The sequence below is a fragment of the Maylandia zebra genome, linkage group LG20 (genome assembly GCF_041146795.1).
Source record: "Maylandia zebra isolate NMK-2024a linkage group LG20, Mzebra_GT3a, whole genome shotgun sequence".
Classification (NCBI taxonomy): Eukaryota; Metazoa; Chordata; class Actinopteri; order Cichliformes; family Cichlidae; genus Maylandia; species Maylandia zebra.
The window spans coordinates 16,593,064-16,606,948 of record NC_135186.1 but is presented as its reverse complement, the minus strand read 5'-3'; the positions used below and the strand labels follow the sequence as shown (position 1 = coordinate 16,606,948).

The 13,885-nt window shown below is 36.7% G+C and overlaps 1 protein-coding gene across 1 annotated transcript in view; it reads right to left on the bottom strand.

Annotated features, from left to right (window-relative positions):
- The window catches only part of gata5 (GATA binding protein 5), a 29,090-nt gene extending 17,364 nt beyond the window's left edge, over window positions 1-11,726 (bottom strand). The window contains exon 1 of the mRNA XM_076878523.1: window positions 11,612-11,726. The gene's annotated coding sequence lies outside the window, so the exon portion shown is untranslated. The remainder of the gene's footprint in view (window positions 1-11,611) is intronic.
- Window positions 11,727-13,885: the final 2,159 nt, after the last annotated feature.

The window sequence follows — 13,885 nt, the reverse complement described above, 5'->3', positions numbered from 1 at the left end:
TAAGTATTGTAAAATACTATTCTAGTATTTAGTTGTAAACAATTTAGCCAACACGTATCACAACAAAACCTGAACACCTTAAATTAAGAATATTTTTCAATATATTTCAGTATATATAGTTAAAATGCAAATGAGGCATTATCACAGAAATGTCAACCAACTTGCATGAATAGAAAAAGTGAATGTCACTACCAAAGAAAAAAAAAACTAATCAATGTCTTAAATATATCAAGCATGTATGCTGTAAAGAAATGAATGCTGCAGAGATGTAGGCTTCAGGATTTGTAGCATTGTGTAATATAAGTATGTTAATAGAACAAAAATGTGTCGTCCTTCTACATGCAGCACATGCTTTCTTTGAAAGACATCCTTTTTCAAAAGGTCTGTTGGGGCCCTAGGAAAAAACTCACAGGGAACAACTTCAACTGCTATTTGTTAACATTATGTTATAAATAATTTGACATAAAAATAAAAATATGATATCTATCTATCTATCTATCTATCTATCTATCTATCTATCTATCTATCTATCTATCTATCTATATATATATATATATATATATATATATATATATATATATATATGTATATATATATAAAATCAAAATGAGTATTTTTAAGATTAAAAAAACATAAAAAAAACCCCTTCATTTTAAAAACAAACACGAAGAACAATAAAACCAGCCTATAGGAAAAATACAATAAAATACACAATAACACAATAATTAATAATTTACACCAGTACCCCTTAGTGCTTGACTAAATTTCTTTTAGTCTAAATTTCATAACTTAGCATTCATAACTTGACAGTCATTTTGTCAGACACAGCTTTACTGGTGTACTGCAAAATTCCTCTATATTTATTTTTACAACAAAACCCAGGACCAAGTTGACTGATCATGAAGTGTTATTACTGTAATTACTAGCTTTTGCACACAGTAACAAGTAAACTGCCGATGTCCCAGCTCTGACTTTTGGCTGCACACACTCGAATTAGTCACCACTGGCAGCAGACGTGGACCGACCAGGCTGCTTTGTTAGCTAAGCTGCTAGTGGAGGTGACAGGTTCATTTCCCCCACAGCTAAGATAAAAATAGCGTGATTTAGTTATTGAAGCATTCATTTTTGTTCCTTAGTTATTTGTTTTAATTCATCATGAACACTTCTTTCCACTAACTCAGTGGTAGATAGTGGAGTCAGGTGGCTCCCTGTTGGGTGGGTTAAGTGTCTTCTACTGTCATTACAACTTTGCAGGATACCACTGCTGCTCCTCCTGCACCTCCCCTGAAGTAGTATAAATTATATAGGCATTATAAATATGTGGGGCTGTGCTGCATGGATTTCACCACCAGGTAGTGCATATGAGTAGAAATAATTTTAAAGCAGGATTTGTAGAGGAAAAATGTTATATTTAACAATAAGAGAGAAACAAGCAGCAAGACTGGTGTCATAGAGAAGAGACTTGTATTGGTTTGCTCTATTATAATAACAGCAGCATTTATGTTAACACAACTATACGTTTAACATGATCGTACTTCAGAAGTTATGTTAGAAAATATATGAGATGTTTAAATAGTTGCAGAAGCTGAGAATTTCTCTAGATAAGTATTAATGCCAGTTTAACACTGTCATACTAAACGCTTTAATGGTAATGTTAATAGATTAACAAGCTAGATGGCATTTATTACATAATGTCAAATATCAAATAAAATAAAATAAAATATATGGCCATTTCATGGTACTGATAACAACTAATTGTCACTGTGATTTTTTTTTTGAATAAGCAAAGGTTTAACCATTAATCTCCAGTTAATTTGTTTTAAAATATTATTTCAGTTGAAATTCTGTGCAATGTGGCAAAAGGCTAGGAAAGTAAATGTGGCAAACACATTAAAAAAACAAGACTGGAAACAAAATGATAAAATTAAAACATTAATTGCATATCAGTGTATTACTCTAAATGCTTTTGGGCTCCGACATTCGAGTTAAGCTTTCTTTAATTTTGAGGCCAGTGATTGGAATGACTATCAATGGCAGTAAAAGATATGGTTGATTGAGAAATAACAGGGTGGTAAATCCATTACAGTGTTACCCCATCAACTGGAGCCTTGAATATCCACTAGCTACCAACTGCCAGAGAGTGATGCATGACAAGTGAATCGCTTCCTGTGTGGACAACCTGTTGGTTAAATTAGAAGGCTATACCTCAATAGAGGGGCATGTTTGTCAGCTTTCATTCATTCTACCTGGTATCTCTCACTTACTCACTTACTAAGGCTCCTTCCCCACCAGGGAGGTGGCATTCAGTGTTCCTGCAGCTAGCCTCAGTAGCTGGGGATCAGACTTCTAGGACCTCCACCGTATGGAATGATCACATTTATCATTAAGTAAATCAGAGCTAAATAGATCATGTGAAATCACTGGAAAATTAGAACTTGAATATGTAATTTTATAATTAATAAAAGAATCTCCCAGCCTCTGTGGGAGCTTTAAAAACACGATTGATGTTCCTGGAAATCTTTCCTCTGGCTCCATCTTCAACTAATAGAAAAGATTTTTGTGAAGTTTTATTTTATTGTGTGGAAATGATTATGATTATGATTATTACCACTACAACTAGTAATAGCAATGATAAAATCATTAATGAATAAATTATTAATTATTCAAATAGGTACACTGGGGTGTGACCACAGAAAGCTAAAAGCTTTCTTATCATCATTTCTAATTTTGAACAGTTTTAAACTCACAATAAAAGCTACAAGTTGTTGGGAACTGGATGAACTAGTGCTATAAAATGAAACTGAATTAAATAACAAATGTAATCTTATAAATTTATGACTTTTACATTTTTGTTTTGTTTTTTGACAGGTAGAATTTTAAAATGTGTAGTTTTTTAAAATTGATCTATTTTTCCACATAAATAATTCAAAATAGAATTATAAATAAAATAAATATTGGACTTCCATCATCTTGAACAAAACTATAGAATTAATTTATCTGATTTCCCCAACAGTAAAAGTATATGTCACTGCCTGCTGTAAGACCACTCTCTCTCCCTTGATGAAAAGAAGGCAATGAGACGGTTTAACACATGGAGTAATTCTCATCTCTCAGTATAGGAGTGAGATAGTGGCCTTATGAATGAGGTGATTGGTGAGGGGCCTGCTCCATCACAGCTTCTTTCTGCTCCCCCCAGTCAGTCCATGGTTATGTCCACAAAAAACAGAATTCACAAATATGCCACATTCCCACCACAGGCTGCATATCTGCTGTCAGTTTTTGGTCATGTTTCTACAGGCTGGCTGATAGGGTGATCCACCGGGGAGGCTTTGTGTGTACATAGAAATGCCTTTTAACTTTGATCACCCTATAATGTGACGCCACTGTCCTTTACAGCTGCATTCCATGGACTGGAATGGAGTTTTAGCCTCTGTCTTCATTTTGCATACACATGGCTGTAAGATAAGTGAAGAATTTTACCAGTGGTATTTATTGTCTATGTAGCAAGCAGGCTACAGTGTGTTTGTGTGAGCTGTCTGTCTGTTTTTAGACAGTAATTTCTTGTCAGTGTTGCAAATTGATGGCATGATCACTTCAGATAAATTCTTCATTCATCATAGACTAAGCATTACCGACTCAGACCTACCCTAAAACTATAATGAACAATTGACAGAGGCATGCTAAAACAGCTCTGATATTGCTGGTAATGGTGTAAAAGAAGGCTGACAGAGGAGCCGGTGCTCAGACAGGATTGAGGCTCAGATAGGTGCTATCGCCACAGCTGACTCCAGCTCAGCAGGAGGTCAGAGATGCATTTCTCCTCTTGATGGCAGATGAAGAGTCCCAAGGTTCACATCTTGTTTGTCTTCTGGAATTGAGATATTTAGATATTTAGCTCTGGTCTGAAGATACAGCAGATTGTGAAGTATAGTTATAATCATTCTGCTCTGTGTGCTTGTGTTGTGGATCTGGAGAATAAATGTACACTCTAGTCAACCACACACATTCACACTTACGGCCAGTTGAGAATCACTAATGAGTAACAAGAATGTGTTAAGGCTGTAGGAGGAAGACCAGTACCCAGCAGGTCTGCACTCTTGTAGTTTCTATATACACATAGTCGCTACACACAGAAACACAGATATAGCCCTTCCTCTTTCTGCTATACCTGGGTTTTCCGAAGATAGCAGCAGAGAGAGTCTGTGGGCACAGGTCCATACTCAAAGCATTAGTAAGATGGTGTAATTATTCTGTCTGTGAGTCCAAGGATCCAGACCTCATGGTTTTCATTGGCTTTGCTTTCTATTGACTCCATATACATATATTTCATATACATATATTTCATATACATATATTTCATTATTGGTACCTTTGACTCTACATACCTCATATTTATTTGTTCTCCTCTTATATATAAATTAATAATCGGCCTCTTCACGTATCTCATCCTCCCTCTTTGACATCTGTGAGCCACGTAAACCTGAATAAATAGGTAGAGAACCACATCTGTATTATGTATAAAAATTCCAGGCAGGCTCTGTTGATTTTATATGAAGATGGCAAGATGAAAAGAGATCTGAGTGGCTTTGAAAAAGAGTTCATTGATGGGGCAAAGAAGTTAGGAGCTTCTGTCACAACTACCACTTAACTAGCTGCTGTTTCCATATCACTGATTAACAGTGTTGGGTAAGTTACTTTAAATTAGTAACTTAGTTAAAAGTAACTCAGTTACTTCAAGTTACTCGTTACTTTCAGAGTAACTAGTTACTAGGGAAAGTAACTTTGGTTTTACTCAGAATTCTCTTGTTAATGTGTTGCTTCCGTAACTCCCCGTAATCCCCAGCAAGATTGCCAGTCTTCTAGCTTGCTTACGTGCCACAAGTGCACTGTGCCACCTACCAAAGGAAAAAATAATGTGCACATTTCCACGAGAGAAATCCCACACCTGATTCTATCCTAGCCTGCTTTTTACATCCAACACAAAAACTGCAGTCGTGGTGCTTTTGATTGTACTCAGAACTCAGAAATTCTGCCTTCTGAACAGGAAGATGTAGGTAACACCAGACTGCAGATGAGCTGCATACAGGGCTGGACTGGGACAAAAAAATCGTCCCGGGCATTTTGACTGACTGGCCCACCATTATAGGAAAAATCATAAAGCCTTTGAATGAAAATAAACGCTGTTGTGACAGTGATGTACACTGTTCTGATGGTATATATGTATCAATCTATCAATTGTTTGTTGTAAGACTCAGATAATTATTTTTTTTTAAAAGTGAGACATTTTAAATGAGAATAAGAAAGTATTTCCTTGTGCCCCCCTTTCCCTTTTAATGCTCTGCATGGACCCCTGGCAACACTTTGCTAGATCCGCCCCTGCACAGTTACCAGCTGTCAGCTACATAGAAAAGGATCCTGGTGTTATTTGTCTCTCAGAAACAGTTCATAACTTCCCTTCAACTCATTCATGTGACCTAAAAGGTAAACCTGTTTCTCCATCACAGCTCTGATGATTCAGTAAGGACATCTCCTGGTTTCATCTTCATGTTTCCCTCTCACCACATAACCAAACCGATATCATGACCAGCAGGTTTACAGCTGTGGCTCCAGCCAACATCAGCTGATACTAGAAAGTAATATTAAATAAATTCTAACAACAGCTGATCAAGCTTAACCCTCCTGCCATCCTTTAAAAAACTCACACCCATCACCCTAGGGACCATTCTCAGCCACGCCATAAAAAGACCATATATCCATATTTTATTCCACTTTAAATTAGCCAACCTTGTAAAACTACTTCTCCCTGAAATATTCATGTAAAGTTTTAATTATATTTTCGTTGTTTTAACCCTTCAAATCCCAGTGTTATTACATGAGCGCCCTGTGTTATAAGCCCCAAAAACCAAAAAACGAAACTAAATATTTCCACAAAAAACCAGTTGAAGTAATATGTGATTGTCATTATAAGTAGGCCTTTAGATGGACCAAAGATTGGCACCAACATACATTTTGACCTGCCATTATTTTTTTTGCATTTTTTTTGCAATTTAAAAATTAAAACTTCAAGGCCCTGAGTCTTCATTGACATCCAAGAAAAGAAGAAAAAATAAAATCATATGATGATAATTTGGGGTTGAAAAATAGCGTTTATAATGGAAGTCAATGGGCAGAAAATGGTCCCCAGGGTGATGGGTGTGGGGATTTCTGCTGCTCAGCCATTTTAGGCTGATTTAAGGAATTCACACTGGAATATTAACATTGACAGGTAAAAACTATCCTGTGGCAAGTTTGGTTATATTCCACTGAACACAGTGGAAATGGCAGCCATTTAACACATAGCAGTGGCACAAAAAGGTCCCAAGAAGGCAGGAAGGTTAAAAGTGCTGCTGTTTTTTACCGCGACATCCGTTGGTTTCCTCTTTCTGGCGCAAAGTGGGCGATAAATAAACGAGAGAGAAAAGCCAATCAGCTGATCATTGATCAGTTTCATGATTGAAGTAGAAACAGGAGAGGGAGGGTGAGAGAATGAGAGAAGAAGAGGCAGCTGTGCAGCGTAAAGACACAGAAAAACTCCAGCTTTGTGTCTTTTTCCATTCTAGCTGAAGTCCGGGACAAACTGTGTTCCTTTTCACCTCAATACGAAACGCGTAATATTTTCTCTGAATACGAGACGATTCTGTTTTTTACAGGACGGTTGGCAACTCTAATAATTAACCTTATGAACAAAATAAAGTTCAACATCAGTAACATAGCACCCACCCAGCTGTATAGAAACTCCGTCATGCTAGCTAGCACGCAGTACGAAAAAGTCAGCATAACGAAAATAAACTCCAGCTAAACTTGGTTCATATCTGACCCAGATGGACTGCAGGTTATAACTTCTTACCTGAAGTTCAGTTCACCTGACACTCTCGGACCAGTGGCCTCCCTTTTCCTTCATCCACCTGCTGGCTTCCACCACTTGCTAATGTTATTGAATCTGTGGAAGCTCCGCGATAGCCACCACACCAAGTAACGAATAACGAGCCTATCTAAATCCCAGTAAGGAGTAACGCGTTCCCGGTTTTGGCATAATAACTAGTTACCGTGCTCGTTATCACAATAATAACGTAGTTACTGTAACGCGTTACTTAATAACGCGTTAGTCCCAACACTGCTGATTAAAGTCTCATCTTTAAGGTAAGGGACAAACTTTAGAAAATAAGGTCAGAAATTATGGCTGACAGCACACCTTTGATGAGTGGAATACTCATGCAATAGTCTGCAACAAAGAACATCCAGGTAACATTCCTTTTGGTGGAGGAGAATGCCAAAACATGATGTGATCAAACTATCAGCAAGAATAATTAAATTAAATTTAGTGCTCTCAACGTTAATCTCGTTAAAATGACATTAATGCCATACAGCACTAACGCGTTAACAGCTAACCGCGCTAATGTGTTGACGCTGTGCAGCCCCATGCTCGGGGCGATCCGCGCTAACTCGCTAACAGAGATTTGCTGTGTTAATGTGGTTATGACGTTAACGTTATTTTAACGAGATTAATGCTGACAGCACTAATTAAATTTGATTCATGTAGTGCCATTTCACAATAACAGTTGCTGCAAGGCATTTATAGTAGTTAGCAATCAAATCCGTATATGCAAGCACTTGAGACCAGTGGGAAGATGAAACCTCCATGAGGTTCCGGGAGGGACAGACAACTGTTGTGACCGGCTGGGGGTGAGGGGAACGAAAAGAGAGCAGAGGTAGAGAGGACAAAAGGCACACTATGGGAGACAGCCAAATTTGAATTATTACTAACGCTTGTTTAAACCTCTGAAAGTGTTGTATGAGGAAAGGAAGTGCATAACATAAAAAGCATTGGTCAAAGGCCTGTGGAACTCAGGTCTACCAGCTTCATATGATTCAAACCATCAGAGTTCCTTTAATATCTACTGTATGTTCCGATTTCTGTAGTACAATATTGTGTAATATTGTAATATTCTGTATAATAATATTGTATTGAATGATGCACTGAGGTCTAATAGGTGTGAGAAGGTCATTTGTAACCTTTACTAATGCTATTACTAATGCTGAAGCTCTTCAAATAAGCCATTGTTCTGCAGATGGTCACTCCGGTGTTTTATAATGACTGGTTAGAAACTGGCTTATAACTAGCTAAGACGCCTGGATCAAGTATTAAGTTAGAATTTTAAAGTAGTGGTTTAATTACCACTATCATAAAAACCTGTGGTGTTTAATCCACAGGCAATAATAAAGATAGATTGATCATACTTAAAAATGAATCATTATTTATTGGTAAGACTTCTTTGAACAGTGTTGTAGAAATAGCCTCTAATCAACATACTGATCATTTGGAGGAAGTAAACATAAACATTAATACAGAAAAAAGTCATTACGAGTTAATGGAATACTTGTTTCAACTGAGATCTGATTCTCTGTCAGTCTGGTTAGAGAGCTGACATGAGACCTGGGGTTGTTTCTGTTTTCCTCTATCAGTGATACATATTAAGTTATCTTTACATAGTGGTTTTGTTTTTTTTTTGTAAATAGAATAACTGGCCAATTAAAGGTCTTCTGAATTAGTGAAATGTCAGTTCCTCTCCAGTTCACAAGGTGTGCATTTGTGAATTATACCTGCAAGTCAAGTGTCTCTGAATTGCAGTGAAGGAGATAAGTGTAGAAGAATTATCTCCTTAAACGTATAGTTTAGAGAAGTACTTCTTGTAGGAATGGAGTCCATCTATCAAGAAGAAATAGTTCTTTGTCAATTTCATATTGATGCATTTTATATTATAGTAGCAACTGCACCGCATAAACCACTCATTACAAATGTGAATGCACATTTGAGAGTTAATGATGCAGCATTGATCATCATGAAGTGATATGTCAGATGAGTCATCACTGACCACATTCTCAGTAAGTGGACAGTTGCGTATGTGTCGTACATCTAGGAGAATTTGAACAGATACAGTATCTTAGACTGTACTCTCCACCACAATCATGAAGACACCAAATGAGGAAATATACTTTAGTAAATCCTTTAATAGATGTAGGTACTCTTCCTCTTTGGTAGAGTTGTAGAAACTTTGATGCTGATGCATAAATGCATGCCGATGTGTATTGAAGTTGCCCAGTTCTGATACTGCATCTACTGTCTATTTATATAAAAACACATATATACTGAATGAAAATCTAAGGTCAGTGAATGCAAATGATCTGCTAAAATCCAATGATTAATTCATATTTAATGATTGAATGTCTAATGTATGCAAGTGGCAACCACATGGGTAATAAAAGGCTGAAACCTCCTAATTACCCCTTCACCATTTCATTAATTAACCATAGCATTAGTTCAGGCAGCCCACACAGAAATAAATTGATCTTAATCCCAGCAACTGATAGCTTTGCTGATACCCTTCTACATAATTGACTAGCTGCAAGCCACTTTGCAACCTTCATCTTGGGATTGTTTCTTCTAATGACAGTAAAAATAATTAAACCAGGCTTAAGGTAACTTTGTTAATATAGTTCTTTCAGTGCTACATCTCTTGACGATGTTGCTTGATAATGAGATTCCTACTCCAAAATGCATAATTTTGAAGTCTTGGCAAGAACGAATGTTGCTGAAAATTCTTATTCAGTCAGCTTTAAAACAGATACTATGATCACAAGCAAGACTTTTCCTGGTGTTATAATGTGATATGTGCATAATGTATGCTCACTGTCAAGAAATTAATTCTCTGATCGCCAGGGTGTCATGGCAGATAAGTCACACAGAAGCTGAATTTGTATGTAATCGTGTATTCCCACCGTGGTTGTTTTCTTTTCAAATTAATCATTGTTTCAAGGCACGAAAATTTGCCAGACCTTCTGCATGACTGCTGGCAGCAGGCCACTTCCTCTCTTTCCATCTGTTCTATGCAGTGGTCAGATCATCACAAATATGTGAGCTCTCTTCTCTTACCAATTCAGATTCAGAACATTTCCACCAGAGCACAGACAGAGTGGGAAGAAAGGATTTAGTGGGCTGGATGGCCCATGTTCCTGGTGCTCTGCTCACTGGGGAATGTAAAGCAGGAGTCAGCCTAATCTCCAGCGCTTATGAGAGACTGGCTTCTATCTGCCTGTCTGCCACTTCTTTATCTGTGTGTTGCATTACAGCCTGTCAGGCCCTATCTGGCTAACCCTAACTCTGCTACTTCTGGGTTCAGGCCCAGGGACAGTGGGGTAGAATAAACAAGCTCAGAAGTAAGACTGGACAGTACTTGTAATGGTATATTATAATCTGTCATTGCAATGCTATTTAATTAAATCATGTTAATGGTTTTAGTTTTACAGTAAATATTTGCTTGGGAATTGTAATGAACAACAAAGAAACATCACTTATATACAAAGCGCCTGCTGATTTTAATGACATGTAAAATGGTTAAGATAAAACTTTGTCACTTTGTTCATTATCTGTGATTAGAATGCTTAGTTTTCTTTCTTTTTATCTTTTAAATATTGATTTTTATTATCATCCTTGCCATCCCATCCCAACAACAGACTGTTCTCTCTGTTGAGGTCAGGAAAGTGATTCCGCTCCCTGAAGACCAACACAGAGAGACTGAGGAGGAGCTTCTTCCCGCAGGCGATACGGTCTCTCAATCACACCACCACACAGTACTGACCCACACATACAGTTCTTACACACACACTGGACATTCTGGACATTGTTTTCACTTCATCACTTAAATCACTTTAAGCATATTTGCACTGCAGAAGACATAATGTGGATTGCACAACACTGGACATTATATTCTTAATTTCCAGTTAATACTTGTACAGCTGCTGTTATTGTGTATATATTTATTTATATTTCTTCATACATTCTTATATAGTTCTATACTGTGTATTGTGTATTTTGTTGTACAGTTATTTTATTTTCAACTTTAATTTATATATTTTATCTTATTCTTTCCCAGTTAAATTTACCCTTCATTCTAATTTGTTGTTGTACAGTTATTTCATTTTTAACCTTAATTTATATTTTATTCCTTCCTAGTTAAATTTACCCTTTTTAATTTTTCATATTTATTTCCTATCTTATTCATAGCCTTTTCCTTTTTTTTTTTCTTTAGGTCACGAGCAGTTGTCTAAGCATTTCACTGCATATCGTACTGTGTATGACTGTGTACGTGACAAATAAAATTTGAATTTGAATTTGAATTTGAATTTGTCTTACCCTTTTTCAAATGTCTCCTATGTTCTTCGTCTTCCCCTGCTCGTTGTCATGTTGGACCCTCAAAATTGCCTATGTCTTCTGTTTCAAGTTCTGTTCCTAGTCTTACCAGTTAGTTGTCTGTTTTGAGTTGCCAGCAATAAAGCTGAGTTCTTTAAGTTTACTTTTGCCTCCATGAGTCCTGCACTTGGGTCCTTCATCCTGCCTGCCTGCACACAGCCATGACAGAATTTTTGTGCTGTTCTGAATCTTTGCTTGTATAGTTTTCCCTTGCTGGATTATTCCATTTTAAATGGTTTCTGTTTTCTTTTGGATGCTATTATTTCCTTGGATATCCCTTTCTTAGCTTTTGTTTATAGCATAATTCTAATGTTTTCTACCTACCTGGTAGTCCCGCTTCTCTTCATCATGAAGTCCTGGTTATTGCTAAGATTTTTTTTTCCTCCTATGAGAAATTTATATATTAGTGTGACCTGTATTGCATGTGTCTGTCATATTGTATTCCTCTTTTTTTTTTCTTCCAACATTGTGGACTTTGACTTTCCCCTTATCTGACATCCAACAATAGTGTTCACTATGTTGTGTGGACTAAAAAGCCTTCTCAGGTAAATGTGCAGTTTTAAGGTTTTCAATAAACTGGAAGAAGAAGATTTATTTATGTTAAGGAAGTTAAATTTCCTTGTACTATTAGAAGGCTTGCTCAACTTCACGCAACTCCAGAGCTGCTTGCCTGCTCTGTGCTGAGTACTGTGGTACCTTGTAATGCTGAACAAATTGCTGTTACTTGCCATTACTCTACTTAATCTCCTGCAGATTGAATCTTTTTTGTCCAAACAATGATGAAGAGTTAAATAGGGTGTGAAACATCTTCCTCTACAGTCCCATAAAAGGCCAATTTACACAGACCATTTACTTGTGGTTCAATCGCATAACACGGAGTCTCCCAGCCAGCTGTCACCCAGGCTGCAGGCAAACATATATCCAATGAAAACATGCTTTTCAGGGCTTGTGTGTGGATATGTGTTGGTGTTTTGCTGCTAATGCAGTTCTGCTCGTGTATTTGTGAGGATTTCTATGCCCACAATTAGCTCTCGTAGTCTCCAGAATGGAGGAATTGATCCACATGGGCTGTCTTTCCCATCTCAAAGGTCAAACAGCACAAACACAGGCCACATGAGATGAGCTAAACAAGCATTGAATGGTGATTATGTGTGCTAGTGCGTATGTTGGAGAACACAGTTATTGATTTATGTCTATGTACAGATGAGCCTGTGAGTACTCAGCAGACAGTGCTCTCATAAAATTTGTTTACTCATAAATAGTGGAGTGAATAAAACTTGCTTTAAAGAAACAACAAAAGTTAAAATGCTGAGAACAGTTAATTAATACTATGGAAGATGACAATGAAATAAACCCTTTTTTTCTAGCTGCTTACATTCCCAGGTAAAAAAAATAATATAAGAATTACATTTAGAAATTCTAATAATAGGATGTTTTTTTAATTATGCATTTTGAGACAAACGTGGGAATGTTGAGAATTAAGTGAAATTTTCAAATTATTTCCTCCTGTACAGGAATTAAACCCAATAATCGAGTGATGGTAATGCATCATACAAAGCAAAAGTAACAGATGAATCAAGTGCCTGGGGGCATTGCTAAGATGGCTTCTGAGTGGCATGGCATGATTCTTTAAGAGAATACGCAAAACAGCTCCACAACTTCAGGATCAAACAGTTTGCGTCTTATTATAAAACATACCTTCTAGGACACATCCTTGCATCTGTCCATTAACAGCTACTGCAGTTTGCACAAATGCGAACACCTCTTTCAAGGTTTTGTGGATTTTAGTTCTCAGGTTTATCAAATTTCTAAATCTATTTAAAGACTAAATATTTATTACCATTCTGAGTGTATGTGCTAAAAGAGAATTTCTGTATCATGTACTAATGGAAGTTTAATCTTTAGCTCTTATACAGTCAGTGTGGGCAGAATCTAAAGGTCACTAATGAATATTTCTTTGATGTTGATGTTGTGGTTAACAGGACAGCAACTTACAGGATAGTGAATATGAAAACTTTAGTTGTCTATAGAACGAGTCAGTCACTTTGTAGTAATGTTTGGAATCTCAATTCTAAATCATCCACTATAAACTGGGCTACAAATCTGTAGCACATGAAAAAATTGTACATACGGTAAAAATATATATACAAGTTTTAAGAACAACATATGCTTCATTCAGATGTCTTTTTCTGGCAGTGATACATTTCCATATTTCATATTTCAGAAAGAAAATACTATATCACATATTGCATCTGTTACAACAACATCATAGTAAAAGAGTCCAGCCTACCAGCAATTCCTTCCTTCCACCAATTAAAAACACTGAGTCCACCATAAAATAAAAAACACAGCAGTTAAAGTCCTATATCACACAAGAATGGGACAACATTCCTCTCCAAAAAGTCCAGCAGCTGCTCTCCTTAGTTCCCAGTTGTTTATGAATGGGTGCTAAAAGAGATAACTAAAAAGGGCTCGTCCTAACTTTTACCAGTTTAAAATTTGGATCTGTTTTATACTTTATTGTGAATTCTATTTTTATCTACAATTGGCAAAAAATGGGATGCCAGTTGTATAGAATTGGGTTTGTATTAATGTAAT